The sequence below is a fragment of the Tasmannia lanceolata genome, unplaced genomic scaffold (genome assembly GCF_043159265.1).
Source record: "Tasmannia lanceolata isolate RefF3 unplaced genomic scaffold, GAP_Taslan_0.1 ptg000018l, whole genome shotgun sequence".
Lineage (NCBI taxonomy): Eukaryota > Viridiplantae > Streptophyta > Magnoliopsida > Canellales > Winteraceae > Tasmannia > Tasmannia lanceolata.
This window is the reverse complement of record NW_027518695.1, coordinates 44,179,301-44,193,966: the sequence shown is the minus strand read 5'-3', so window position 1 is coordinate 44,193,966 and position 14,666 is coordinate 44,179,301.

The window sequence follows — 14,666 nt, the reverse complement described above, 5'->3', positions numbered from 1 at the left end:
CCATAAATCACTCAATTCAATTCGGAATTCAATGAAATTTTTTCCATTTTGAAGGAGTTGAAGTGTAGTTTAAAACGGAAGAAACAGAGATGAAAAAAGCCAAGTATTTTGAGAGTTATGGGGGAAATAATTTGACTCAAACTTTGGTCTAGCAGTTTAAAGACCAACCTCCGATTGATTGACCATAACTCACTCAATTTAACTCGGAATTGATTCAAATTCATGCCATTTTGAAGATGTCGAAGTGTTGTTGAAAACGGAAGAAACGGAGATGAAAAACACCAAGGATCTTAGCACTTATGATGGAAATAGATAGACTCGCGTTTTGGTCTAGCAGTTTACAGAGCTACCTCCAATTCATTGACCATAAGTCACTCAATTCAACTCGAAATTTATTCAAATTCATACCATTTTGAAGATGTCGAAGTGTAGTTAGAAAACGGAAAAAATGGAGATGAAAAACTCCAAGTAGTTTAAGAGTTATGATGGAAATTGTTAGACTCGCACTTTGGTCTAAAAGTTTACCGACTTACCTCCGATTGATTGATCATAACTCACTCAATTCGACTCGAAATTTATTCAAATTCATGCCATTTCGAAGATGTCGAAGTGCAGTTGAAAACGGAAGAAACAGAGATGAAAAACTCCAAGTATTTTGAGAGTTAGATTGGAAATAGTTAGACTCGCGCTTTGGTCTAGCAGTTTACAGACTTACCTCCGATTGATTGATCATAACTCACTCAATTCGACTTGGAATTTATCCAAATTCATACCATTTCGAAGATGTCGAAGTGTAGTTGAAAATGGAAGAAACGGAGATGAAAAACACCAAGGATCTTAGGAGTTATGATGGAAATAGTTAGACTCGCGCTTTGGTCTAGAAGTTTACCGACTTACCTCCGATTGATTGATCATAACTCACTCAATTCGACTCGAAATTTATTCAAATTCATGCCATTTCGAAGATGTCGAAGTGTAGTTGAAAACGGAAGAAACGGAGATGAAAAACTCCAAGTATTTTGAGAGTTAGATTGGAAATAGTTAGACTCGCGATTTGGATTAGCAGTTTACAGACCTACCTGTGATTGATTGACCATAACTCAGTAAATTCAACTCGGAATTGATTCAAATTCATGCCATTTCGAAGATGTCGAAGTGTAGTTGGAAAACGGAACAAACGGAGATGAAAAACTCCAAGTATTTTAAGAGTTATGATGGAAATTGTTAGACTTGCACTTTGATCTAGCAGTTTACAGACTTACCTCCGATTGATTGATCATAACTCACTCAATTCGACTCGGAATTTATTCAAATTCATGCCATTTCGAAGATGTCGAAGTGTAGTTGAAAACGGAAGAAACGGAGATAAAAAACTCCAAGTATTTTAAGAGTTATGGTGGTAATACTTGGACTCGCGCTTTCGCCTAGCAGTTTACAGACCTACCTCCGATTGAATGACCATAACTCACTCAATTCAACTCGGAATTCAATGAAATTTTTTTCATTTCGAAGGAGTCGAACAGTAGTTCAAAACGGAAGAAACGGAGATGAAAAAAAACCAAGTATTTTGAGAGTTATGGTAGAAATAATTAGACTCGCACTTTGGTCTAGCAGTTTACAGACCAACCTTCGATTGATTGACTATAACTCACTCAATTTAACTCGGAATTGATTCAAATTCATGCCATTTTTAAGATGTCCAAGTATAGTTGAAAACGGAAGAAACGGAGATGAAAAACTCCAAGTATTTTAAGAGTTATGATGGAAATAGTTAGAGTCGCGCTTTCGCCTAGCAGTTTACAGACCTACCTCCGATTGAATGATCATAACTCACTCAATTCGACTCGGAATTCAATGAAATTTTTTCCAGTTTGAAGGAGTTGAAGTGTAGTTTAAAACGGAAGAAACAGAGATGATAAAAGCCAAGTATTTTGAGAGTTATGGGGGAAATAATTTGACTCGAACTTTGGTCCAGCAGTTTAAAGACCAACCTCCGATTGATTGACCATAACTCACGCAATTCGACTCGGAATTCAATGAAATTTTTTTCAGTTTGAAGGAGTTGAAGTGTAGTTTAAAATGGAAGAAACAGAGATGAAAAAAGCCAAGTATTTTGAGAGTTATAGGGGAAATAATTTGACTCAAACTTTGGTCCAGCAGTTTAAAGACCAACCTCTGATTGATTGACCATAACTCACTCAATTTAACTCGGAATTGATTCAAATTCATGCAATTTTGAAGATGTCGAAGTGTTGTTGATAACGGAAGAAACGGAGATGGAAAACACCAAGGATCTTGGCAGTTATGATGGAAATAGATAGACTCGCATTTTGGACTAGCAGTTTACAGACCTACCTCCAATTCAATGACCATAAGTCACTCAATTCAACTCGGAATTTTTTCAAATTCATACCATTTTGAAGATGTCGAAGTGTAGTTAGAAAACGGAAGAAACGGAGATGAAAAACTCGAAGTATTTTAAGAGTTATGATGGAAATTGTTAGACTCGCACTTTGGTCTAGAAGTTTACCGACTTACCTCCGACTGATTGATCATAACTCACTCAATTCGACTCGAAATTTATTCAAATTCATGCCATTTCGAAGATGTCAAAGTGTAGTTGAAAACGGAAGAAACGGAGAAATGAAAACTCCTAGTATTTTGAGAGTTAGATTGGAAATAGTTAGACTCGCGATTTGGTTTAGCAGTTTACAGACCTACCTGTGATTGATTGACCATAACTCAGTAAATTCAACCCGGAATTAATTCAAATTCATGTCATTTCGAAGATGTCGAAGTGTAGTTGGAAAACAGAACAAACGGAGATGAAAAACTCCAAGTATTTTAAGAGTTATGATGGAAATTGTTAGACTCGCGCTATGGTCTAGTAGTTTACAGACTTACCTCCGATTGATTGATCATAACTCACTCAATTCGACTCGGAATTTATTCAAATTCATGCCATTTCGAAGATGTCGAAGTGTAGTTGAAAACGGAAGAAACTGAGATGAAAAACTCCAAGTATTTTTAGAGTTATGGTGGTAATACTTGGACTCGCGCTTTCGCCTAGCAGTTTACAGACCTACCTCCGATTGAACGACCATAACTCACTCAATTCAACTCGAAATTCAATGAAATTTTTTCCATTTCGAAGGAGTCGAAGAGTAGTTCAAAACGGAAGAAACGGAGATGAAAAAACCAAGTATTTTGAGAGTTATGGTGGAAATAATTAGACTCGCACTTTGGTCTAGCAGTTTACAGACCAACCTTCGTTTGATTGACCATAACTCACTCAATTTAACTTGGAATTGATTCAAATTCATGCCATTTTCAAGATATCGAAGTATAGTTGAAAAAAAAGAAACAGAGATGAATAACTCCAAGTATTTTAAGAGTTCTGATGGAAATAGTTAGAGTCGCGATTTCATCTAGCAGTTTACAGACCTACTTGCGATTTAATGACCATAACTCACTCAATACAACTCGAAATTCATTGAAATTTTTTCATTTCGAAGGAGTGGAAGTGTAGTTTAAAACGGAAAAAACGGAGATGAAAATAGCCAAGTATTTTGAGAGTTATGGGGGAAATAATTTGACTCGAACTTTGGTGCAGCAGTTTAAAGACCAATCTCCGATTGATTGACCATAACTCACTCAATTTAACTCGGAATTGATTCAAATTCATGCCATTTTGAAGATGTCAAAGTGTTGTTGAAAACGGAAGAAACGGAGATGAAAAACACCGAGGATCTTAGGAGTTATGATGGAAATAGTTAGACTCGCGCTTTGGTCTAGCAGTTTACAGAGCTACCTCCAATTCATTGATCATAAGTCACTCAATTCGACTCGGAATTTATTCAAATTCATACCATTTTGAAGATGTCAAACTGTAGTTGGAAAACGGAAAAACGGAGATGAAAAACTCCAAGTAATTTATGAGTTATGATGGAAATAGTTAGACTCGCGCTTTGGTCTAGAAGTTTACCGACTTACCTCCGATTGATTGATCATAACTCACTCAATTCGACTCGAAATTTATTCAAATTCATGCCATTTCGAAGATGTCGAAGTGTAGTTGAAAACGGAAGAAACGGAGATGAAATTCTCCAAGTATTTTGAGAGTTAGATTGGAAATAGTCAGACTTGCGATTTGGTTTAGCAGTTTACAGACCTACCTGTGATTGATTGACCATAACTCAGTAAATTCAACTCGGACTTGATTCAAATACATGTCATTTCGAAGATGTCGAAGTGTAGTTGGAAAACGGAACAAACAGAGATGAAAAACTCCAAGTATTTTAAGAGTTATGATGGAAATAGTTAGAGTCGCGCTTTCACCTAGCAGTTTACAGACCTACCTCCGATTGAATGACCATAAATCACTCAATTCAATTCGGAATTCAATGAAATTTTTTCCATTTTGAAGGAGTTGAAGTGTAGTTTAAAACGGAAGAAACAGAGATGAAAAAAGCCAAGTATTTTGAGAGTTATGGGGGAAATAATTTGACTCAAACTTTGGTCTAGCAGTTTAAAGACCAACCTCCGATTGATTGACCATAACTCACTCAATTTAACTCGGAATTGATTCAAATTCATGCCATTTTGAAGATGTCGAAGTGTTGTTGAAAACGGAAGAAACGGAGATGAAAAACACCAAGGATCTTAGCACTTATGATGGAAATAGATAGACTCGCGTTTTGGTCTAGCAGTTTACAGAGCTACCTCCAATTCATTGACCATAAGTCACTCAATTCAACTCGAAATTTATTCAAATTCATACCATTTTGAAGATGTCGAAGTGTAGTTAGAAAACGGAAAAAACGGAGATGAAAAACTCCAAGTAGTTTAAGAGTTATGATGGAAATTGTTAGACTCGCACTTTGGTCTAGAAGTTTACCGACTTACCTCCGATTGATTGATCATAACTCACTCAATTCGACTCGAAATTTATTCAAATTCATGCCATTTCGAAGATGTCGAAGTGCAGTTGAAAACGGAAGAAACAGAGATGAAAAACTCCAAGTATTTTGAGAGTTAGATTGGAAATAGTTAGACTCGCGCTTTGGTCTAGCAGTTTACAGACTTACCTCCGATTGATTGATCATAACTCACTCAATTCGACTCGGAATTTATCCAAATTCATACCATTTCGAAGATGTCGAAGTGTAGTTGAAAATGGAAGAAACGGAGATGAAACACACCAAGCATCTTAGGAGTTATGATGGAAATAGTTAGACTCGCGCTTTGGTCTAGAACTTTACCGACTTACCTCCGATTGATTGATCATAACTCACTCAATTCGACTCGAAATTTATTCAAATTCATGCCATTTTGAAGATGTCGAAGTGTAGTTGAAAACGGAAGAAACGGAGATGAAAAACTCCAAGTATTTTGAGAGTTAGATTGGAAATAGTTAGACTCGCGATTTGGTTTAGCAGTTTACAGACCTACCTGTGATTGATTGACCATAGCTCAGTAAATTCAACTCGGAATTGATTCAAATTCATGCCATTTCGAAGATGTCGAAGTGTAGTTGGAAAACGGAACAAACGGAGATGAAAAACTCCAAGTATTTTAAGAGTTATGATGGAAATTGTTAGACTTGCGCTTTGATCTAGCAGTTTACAGACTTACCTCCGATTGATTGATCATAACTCACTCAATTCGACTCGGAATTTATTCAAATTCATGCCATTTCGAAGATGTCGAAGTGTAGTTGAAAACGGAAGAAACGGAGATGAAAAACTCCAAGTATTTTAAGAGTTATGGTGGTAATACTTGGACTCGCGCTTTCGCCTAGCAGTTTACAGACCTACCTCCGATTGAATGACCATAACTCACTCAATTCAACTCAGAATTCAATGAAATTTTTTTCATTTCGAAGGAGTCGAACAGTAGTTCAAAACGGAAGAAACGGAGATGAAAAAAACCAAGTATTTTGAGAGTTATGGTGGAAATAATTAGACTCGCACTTTGGTCTAGCAGTTTACAGACCAACCTTCGATTGATTGACTATAACTCACTCAATTTAACTCGGAATTGATTCAAATTCATGCCATTTTTAAATGTCCAAGTATAGTTGAAAACGGAAGAAACGGAGATGAAAAACTCCAAGTATTTTAAGAGTTATGATAGAAATAGTTAGAGTCGCGCTTTCGCCTAGCAGTTTACAGACCTACCTCCGATTGAATGATCATAACTCACTCAATTCGACTCGGAATTCAATGAAATTTTTTCAGTTTGAAGGAGTTGAAGTGTAGTTTAAAACGGAAGAAACAGAGATGAAAAAGGCCAAGTATTTTGAGAGTTATGGGGGAAATAATTTGACTCAAACTTTGGTCCAGCAGTTTAAAGACCAACCTCCGATTGATTGACCATAACTCATGCAATTCGACTCGGAATTTAATGAAATTTTTTTTAGTTTGAAGGAGTTGAAGTGTAGTTTAAAATGGAAGAAACAGAGATGAAAAAAGCCAAGTATATTGAGAGTTATAGGGGAAATAATTTGACTCAAACTTTGGTCCAGCAGTTTAAAGACCAACCTCTGATTGATTGACCATAACTCACTCAATTTAACTCGGAATTGATTCAAATTCATGCCATTTTGAAGATGTCGAAGTGTTGTTGAAAACGGCAGAAACGGAGATGAAAAACACCAAGGATCTTGGCAGTTATGATGGAAATAGATAGACTCGCGTTTTGGTCTAGCAGTTTACAGAGCTACCTCCAATTCATTGACCATAAGTCATTCAATTCAACTCGGAATTTATTCAAATTCATACCATTTTGAAGATGTCGAAGTGTAGTTAGAAAACGGAAGAAACGGAGATGAAAAACTCGAAGTATTTTAAGAGTTATGATGGAAATTGTTAGACTCACGCTTTGGTCTAGAAGTTTACCGACTTACCTCCGATTGATTGATCATAACTCACTCAATTCAACTCGAAATTTATTTAAATTCATGCCATTTCGAAGATGTCGAAGTGTAGTTGAAAACGGAAGAAACGGAGATGAAAAACTCCAAGTATTTTGAGAGTTAGATTGGAAATAGTTAGACTCGCGATTTCGTTTAACAGTTTACAGACTTACCTGTGATTGATTGACCCTAACTCAGTAAATTTTTACTCGGAATTGATTCAAATTCATGCCATTTGAAGATGTCGAAGTGTAGTTGGAAAACGGAACAAACGGAGATGAAAAACTCCAAGTATTTTAAGAGTTATGATGGAAATTGTTAGACTCGCGCTTTGATCTAGCAGTTTACAGACTTACCTCCGATTGATTGATCATAACTCACTCAATTCGACTCGGAATTTATTCAAATTCATGCCATTTCGAAGATGTCGAAGTGTAGTTGAAAACGGAAGAAACGGAGATGAAAAACTCCAAATATTTTAAGAGTTATGGTGGTAATACTTGGACTCGCGCTTTCGCCTAGCAGTTTACAGACCTACCTCCGATTGAATGACCATAACTCACTCAATTCAACTCGGAATTCAATGAAATTTTTTTCATTTCGAAGGAGTCGAACAGTAGTTCAAAACGAAAGAAACGGAGATGAAAAAAACCAAGTATTTTGAGAGTTATGGTGGAAATAATTAGACTCGCACTTTGGTCTAGTAGTTTACAGACCAACCTTCGATTGATTGACTATAACTCACTCAATTTAACTCGGAATTGATTCAAATTCATGCCATTTTTAAGATGTCCAAGTATAGTTGAAAACGGAAGAAACGGAGATGAAAAACTCCAAGTATTTTAAGAGTTATGATGGAAATAGTTAGAGTCGCGCTTTCGCCTAGCAGTTTACAGACCTACCTCCGATTGAATGATCATAACTCACTCAATTCGACTCGGAATTCAATGAAATTTTTTCCAGTTTGAAGGAGTTGAAGTGTAGTTTAAAATGGAAGAAACAGAGATGAAAAAAGCCAAGTATTTTGGGAGTTATGGGGGAAATAATTTGACTCGAACTTTGGTCCAGCAGTTTAAAGACCAACCTCCGATTGATTGACCATAACTCACGCAATTCGACTCGGAATTCAATGAAATTTTTTTCAGTTTGAAGGAGTTGAAGTGTAGTTTAAAATGGAAGAAACAGAGATGAAAAAAGCCAAGTATTTTGAGAGTTATAGGGGAAATAATTTGACTCAAACTTTGGTCCAGCAGTTTAAAGACCAACCTCTGATTGATTGACCATAACTCACTCAATTTAACTCGGAATTGATTCAAATTCATGCCATTTTGAAGATGTCGAAGTGTTGTTGATAACGGAAGAAACGGAGATGAAAAACACCAAGGATCTTGGCAGTTATGATGGAAATAGATAGACTCGCGTTTTGGACTAGCAGTTTACAGAGCTACCTCCAATTCATTGACCATAAGTCACTCAATTCAACTCGGAATTTTTTCAAATTCATACCATTTTGAAGATGTCGAAGTGTAGTTCGAAAACGGAAGAAACGGAGATGAAAAACTCGAAGTATTTTAAGAGTTATGATGGAAATTGTTAGACTCGCACTTTGGTCTAGAAGTTTACCGACTTACCTCCGACTGATTGATCAAAACTCACTCAATTCGACTCAAAATTTATTCAAATTCATGCCATTTCGAAGATGTCAAAGTGTAGTTGAAAACGGAAGAAACGGAGAAATGAAAACTCCTAGTATTTTGAGAGTTAGATTGGAAATAGTTAGACTCGCGATTTGGTTTAGCAGTTTACAGACCTACCTGTGATTGATTGACCATAACTCAGTAAATTCAACCCGGAATTAATTCAAATTCATGTCATTTCGAAGATGTCGAAGTGTAGTTGGAAAACGGAACAAACGGAGATGAAAAACTCCAAGTATTTTAAGAGTTATGATGGAAATTGTTAGACTCGCGCTTTGGTCTAGCAGTTTACAGACTTACCTCCGATTGATTGATCATAACTCACTCAATTCGACTCGGAATTTATTCAAATTCATGCCTTTTCGAAGATGTCGAAGTGTAGTTGAAAACGGAAGAAACAGAGATGAAAAACTCCAAGTATTTTTAGAGTTATGGTGGTAATACTTGGACTCGCGCTTTCGTCTAGCAGTTTACAGACCTACCTCCGATTGAACGACCATAACTCACTCAATTCAACTCGGAATTCAATGAAATTTTTTCCATTTCGAAGGAGTCGAACAGTAGTTCAAAACGGAAGAAACGGAGATGAAAAAACCAAGTATTTTGAGAGTTATGGTGGAAATAATTAGAGTCGCACTTTGGTCTAGCAGTTTACAGACCAACCTTCGTTTGATTGACCATAACTCACTCAATTTAACTTGGAATTGATTCAAATTCATGCCATTTTCAAGATGTCGAAGTATAGTTGAAAAAAAAGAAACAGAGATGAATAACTCTAAGTATTTTAAGAGTTCTGATGGAAATAGTTAGAGTCGCGATTTCATCTAGCAGTTTACAGACCTACTTGCGATTTAATGACCATAACTCACTCAATACAACTCGAAATTCATTGAAATTTTTTCATTTCGAAGGAGTCGAAGTGTAGTTTAAAACGGAAAAAACGGAGATGAAAATAGCCAAGTATTTTGAGAGTTATGGGGGAAATAATTTGACTCGAACTTTGGTCCAGCAGTTTAAAGACCAATCTCCGATTGATTGACCATAACGCACTCAATTTAACTCGGAATTGATTCAAATTCATGCCATTTTGAAGATGTCGAAGTGTTGTTGAAAACGGAAGAAACGGAGATGAAAAACACCGAGGATCTTAGGAGTTATGATGGAAATAGTTAGACTCGCGCTTTGGTCTAGCAGTTTACAGAGCTACCTCCAATTCATTGACCATAAGTCACTCAATTCAACTCGGAATTTATTCAAATTCATACCATTTTGAAGATGTCGAAGTGTAGTTGGAAAACGGAAGAAACGGAGATGAAAAACTCCAAGTATTTTAAGAGTTATGATGGAAACTGTTAGACTCGCAATTTGGTCTAGAAGTTTACCGACTTACCTCCGATTGATTGATCATAACTCACTCAATTCGACTCAAAATTTATTCAAATTCATGCCATTTCGAAGATGTCGAAGTGTAGTTGAAAACGGAAGAAACGGAGATGTGAAACTCCACGTATTTTGAGAGTTAGATTGGAAATAGTTAGACTCGCGCTTTGGTCTAGCAGTTTACAGACTTACCTCCGATTGATTGATCATAACTCACTCAATTCGACTCGTAATTTATCCAAATTCATACCATTTCGAAGATGTCGAAGTGTAGTTGAAAACGGAAGAAACGGAGATGAAATTCTCCAAGTATTTTGAGAGTTAGATTGGAAATAGTTAGACTTGCGATTTGGTTTAGCAGTTTACAGGCCTACCTGTGATTGATTGACAATAACTCAGTAAATTCAACTCGGACTTTATTCAAATTCATGCCATTTCGAAGATTTCGAAGTGTAGTTGGAAAACGGAACAAATGGAGATGAAAAACTCCAAGTATTTTAAGAGTTATGATGGAAATTGTTAGACTCGCGCTTTTATCTACGGTTTACAGACTTTCCTCCGATTGATTGATCATAACTCACTCAATTCGACTCCGAATTTATTCAAATTCATACCATTTCGAAGATGTCGAAGTGTAGTTGAAAACGGAAGAAACGGAGATGAAAAACTCCAAGTATTTTAAGAGTTATGGTGGTAATACTTGGACTCGCGCTTTCGCCTAGCAGTTTACAGACCTACCTCCTATTGAATGACCATAACTCACTCAATTCAACTCGTAATTCAATGAAATATTTTCCATTTCGAAGGAGTCGAACAGTAGTTCAAAACGGAAGAAACGGAGATGAAAAAAACTAAGTATTTTGAGAGTTATGGTGGAAATAATTAGACTCGCACTTTGGTCTAGCAGTTTACAGACCAACCTTCGATTGATTGACCATAACTCACTCAATTTTACTCAGAATTGATTCAAATTCATGCCATTTTTAATATGTCGAAGTATAGTTGAAAACAGAAGAAACAGAGATGAAAAACTCCAAGTATTTTAAGAGTTATGATGGAAATAGTTAGAGTCGCGCTTTCGCCTAGCAGTTTACAGACCTACCTCCGATTGAATGACCATAAATCACTCAATTCAATTCGGAATTCAATGAAATTTTTTCCATTTTGAAGGAGTTGAAGTGTAGTTTAAAACGGAAGAAACAAAGATGAAAAAAGCCAAGTATTTTGAGAGTTATGGGGGAAATAATTTGACTCGAACTTTGGTCTAGCAGTTTAAAGACCAACCTCCTATTTATTGACCATAACTCACTCAATTTAACTCGGAATTGATTCAAATTCATGCCATTTTGAAGATGTCGAAGTGTTGTTGAAAACGGAAGAAACGGAGATGAAAAACACCAAGGATCTTAGCAGTTATGATGGAAATAGTTAGACTCGCGCTTTGGTCTAGCAGTTTACAGAGCTACCTCCAATTCATTGACCATAAGTCACTCAATTCAACTCGGAATTTATTCAAATTCATACCATTTTGAAGATGTCGAAGTGTAGTTGGAAAACGGAAGAAACGGAGATGAAAAACTCGAAGTATTTTAAGAGTTATGATGGAAATTGTTAGACTCGCACTTTGGTCTAGAAGTTTACCGACTTACCTCCGACTGATTGATCATAACTCACTCAATTCGACTCGAAATTTATTCAAATTCATGCCATTTCGAAGATGTCAAAGTGTAGTTGAAAACGGAAGAAACGGAGAAATGAAAACACCTAGTATTTTGAGAGTTAGATTGGAAATAGTTAGACTCGAGATTTGGTTTAGCAGTTTACAGACCTACCTGTGATTGATTGACCATAACTCAGTAAATTCAACCCGGAATTAATTCAAATTCATGTCATTTCGAAGATGTCGAAGTGTAGTTGGAAAACGGAACAAACGGAGATGAAAAACTTCAAGTATTTTAAGAGTTATGATGGAAATTGTTAGACTCGCGCTTTGGTCTAGTAGTTTACAGACTTACCTCCGATTGATTGATCATAACTCACTCAATTCGACTCGGAATTTATTCAAATTCATTCCATTTCGAAGATGTCGAAGTGTAGTTGAAAACGGAAGAAACTGAGATGAAAAACTCCAAGTATTTTTAGAGTTATGGTGGTAATACTAGGACTCGCGCTTTCGCCTAGCAGTTTACAGACCTACCTCCGATTGAACGACCATAACTCACTCAATTCAACTCGGAATTCAATGAAATTTTTTCCATTTCGAAGGAGTCGAACAGTAGTTCAAAACGGAAGAAACGGAGATGAAAAAACCAAGTATTTTGAGAGTTATGGTGGAAATAATTAGACTCGCACTTTGGTCTAGCAGTTTACAGACCAACCTTCGTTTGATTGACCATAACTCACTCAATTTAACTTGGAATTGAATCAAATTCATGCCATTTTCAAGATGTCGAAGTATAGTTGAAAAAAAAGAAACAGAGATGAATAACTCCAAGTATTTTAAGAGTTCTGATGGAAATAGTTAGTGTCGCGATTTCGTCTAGCAGTTTACAGACCTACTTGCGATTTAATGACCATAACTCACTCAATACAACTCGAAATTCATTGAAATTTTTTCATTTCGAAGGAGTCGAAGTGTAGTTTAAAACGGAAAAAACGGAGATGAAAATAGCCAAGTATTTTGAGAGTTATGGGGGAAATAATTTGACTCGAACTTTGGTCCAGCAGTTTAAAGACCAATCTCCAATTGATTGACCATAACTCACTCAATTTAACTCGGAATTGATTCAAATTCATGCCATTTTGAAGATGTCGAAGTGTTGTTGAAAACGGAAGAAACGGAGATGAAAAACACCGAGGATCTTAGGAGTTATGATGGAAATAGTTAGACTCGCGCTTTGGTCTAGCAGTTTACAGAGCTACCTCCAATTCATTAACCATAACTCACTCAATTCGACTCGGAATTTATTCAAATTCATGCCATTTCGAAGATGTCGAAGTGTAGTTGAAAACGGAAGAAACGGAGATGTGAAACTCCAAGTATTTTGAGAGTTAGATTGGAAATAGTTAGACTCGCGCTTTGGTCTAGCAGTTTACAGACTTACCTCCGATTGATTGATCATAACTCACTCAATTCGACTCGTAATTTATCCAAATTCATACCATTTCGAAGATGTCTAAGTGTAGTTGAAAACGGAAGAAACAGAGATGAAAAACACCAAGGATCTTAGGAGTTATGATGGAAATAGTTAGACTCGCGCTTTGGTCTAGAAGTTTACCGACTTACCTCCGATTGATTGATCATAACTCACTCAATTCGACTCGAAATTTATTTAAATTCATGCCATTTCGAAGATGTCAAAGTGTAGTTGAAAACGGAAGAAGCGGAGATGAAAAACTCCTAGTATTTTGAGAGTTAGATTGGAAATAGTTAGACTCGCGATTTGGTTTAGCAGTTTACAGACCTACCTGTGATTGATTGACCATAACTCAGTAAATTCAACTCGGAATTAATTCAAATTCATGTCATTTCGAAGATGTCGAAGTGTAGTTGGAAAACGGAACAAACGGAGATGAAAAACTCCAAGTATTTTAAGAGTTATGATGGAAATTGTTAGACTCGCGCATTGGTCTAGCAGTTTACAGACTTACCTCCGATTGATTGATCATAACTCACTCAATTCGACTCGGAATTTATTCAAATTCATGCCATTTCGAAGATGTCGAAGTGTAGTTGAAAACGGAAGAAACGGAGATGAAAAACTCCAAGTATTTTTAGAGTTATGGTGGTAATACTTGGACTCGCGCTTTCGCTTAGCAGTTTACAGACATACCTCCGATTGAACGACCATAACTCACTCAATTCAACTCGGAATTCAATGAAATTTTTTCCATTTCGAAGGAGTCGAACAGTAGTTCAAAACGGAAGAAACAGAGATGAAAAAACCAAGTATTTTGAGAGTTATGGTGCAAATAATTAGACTCGCACTTTGGTCTAGCAGTTTACAGACCAACCTTCGTTTGATTGACCATAACTCACTCAATTTAACTTGGAATTGATTCAAATTCATGCCATTTTTATGATGTCGAATTATAGTTGAAAAAAAAAGAAACAGAGATGAAAAACTCCAAGTATTTTAAGAGTTCTGATGGAAATAGTTAGAGTCGCGATTTCGTCTAGCAGTTTACAGACCTACTTGCGATTTAATGACCATAACTCACTCAATACAACTCGAAATTCATTGGAATTTGTTCATTTCGAAGGAGTCGAAGTGTAGTTTAAAAGGGAAAAAACGGAGATGAAAATAGCCAAGTATTTTGAGAGTTATGGGGGAAATAATTAGACTCGCACTTTGGTCTAGCAGTTTATAGACAAACCTACGATTGATTGACCATAACTCACTCAATTTAACTCGGAATTGATTCAAATTCCTGCCATCTTGAGATGTCGAAGTGTAGTTGAAAAAGGAAGAAACGGTGATGAAAAACTCCAAGTATCTTAAGAGTTATGATGAAAATTGTTAGACTCGCGATTTCGTCTAGCAGTTTACAGACCTACCTGCGATTGATTGACCTTAACTCAGTTAATTCAACTCGGAATTGATTCAAATTCATGCGATTTCGAAGATGTCGAAGTGTAGTTGAAAACGGAAGAAACGGAGATGAAAAACTCC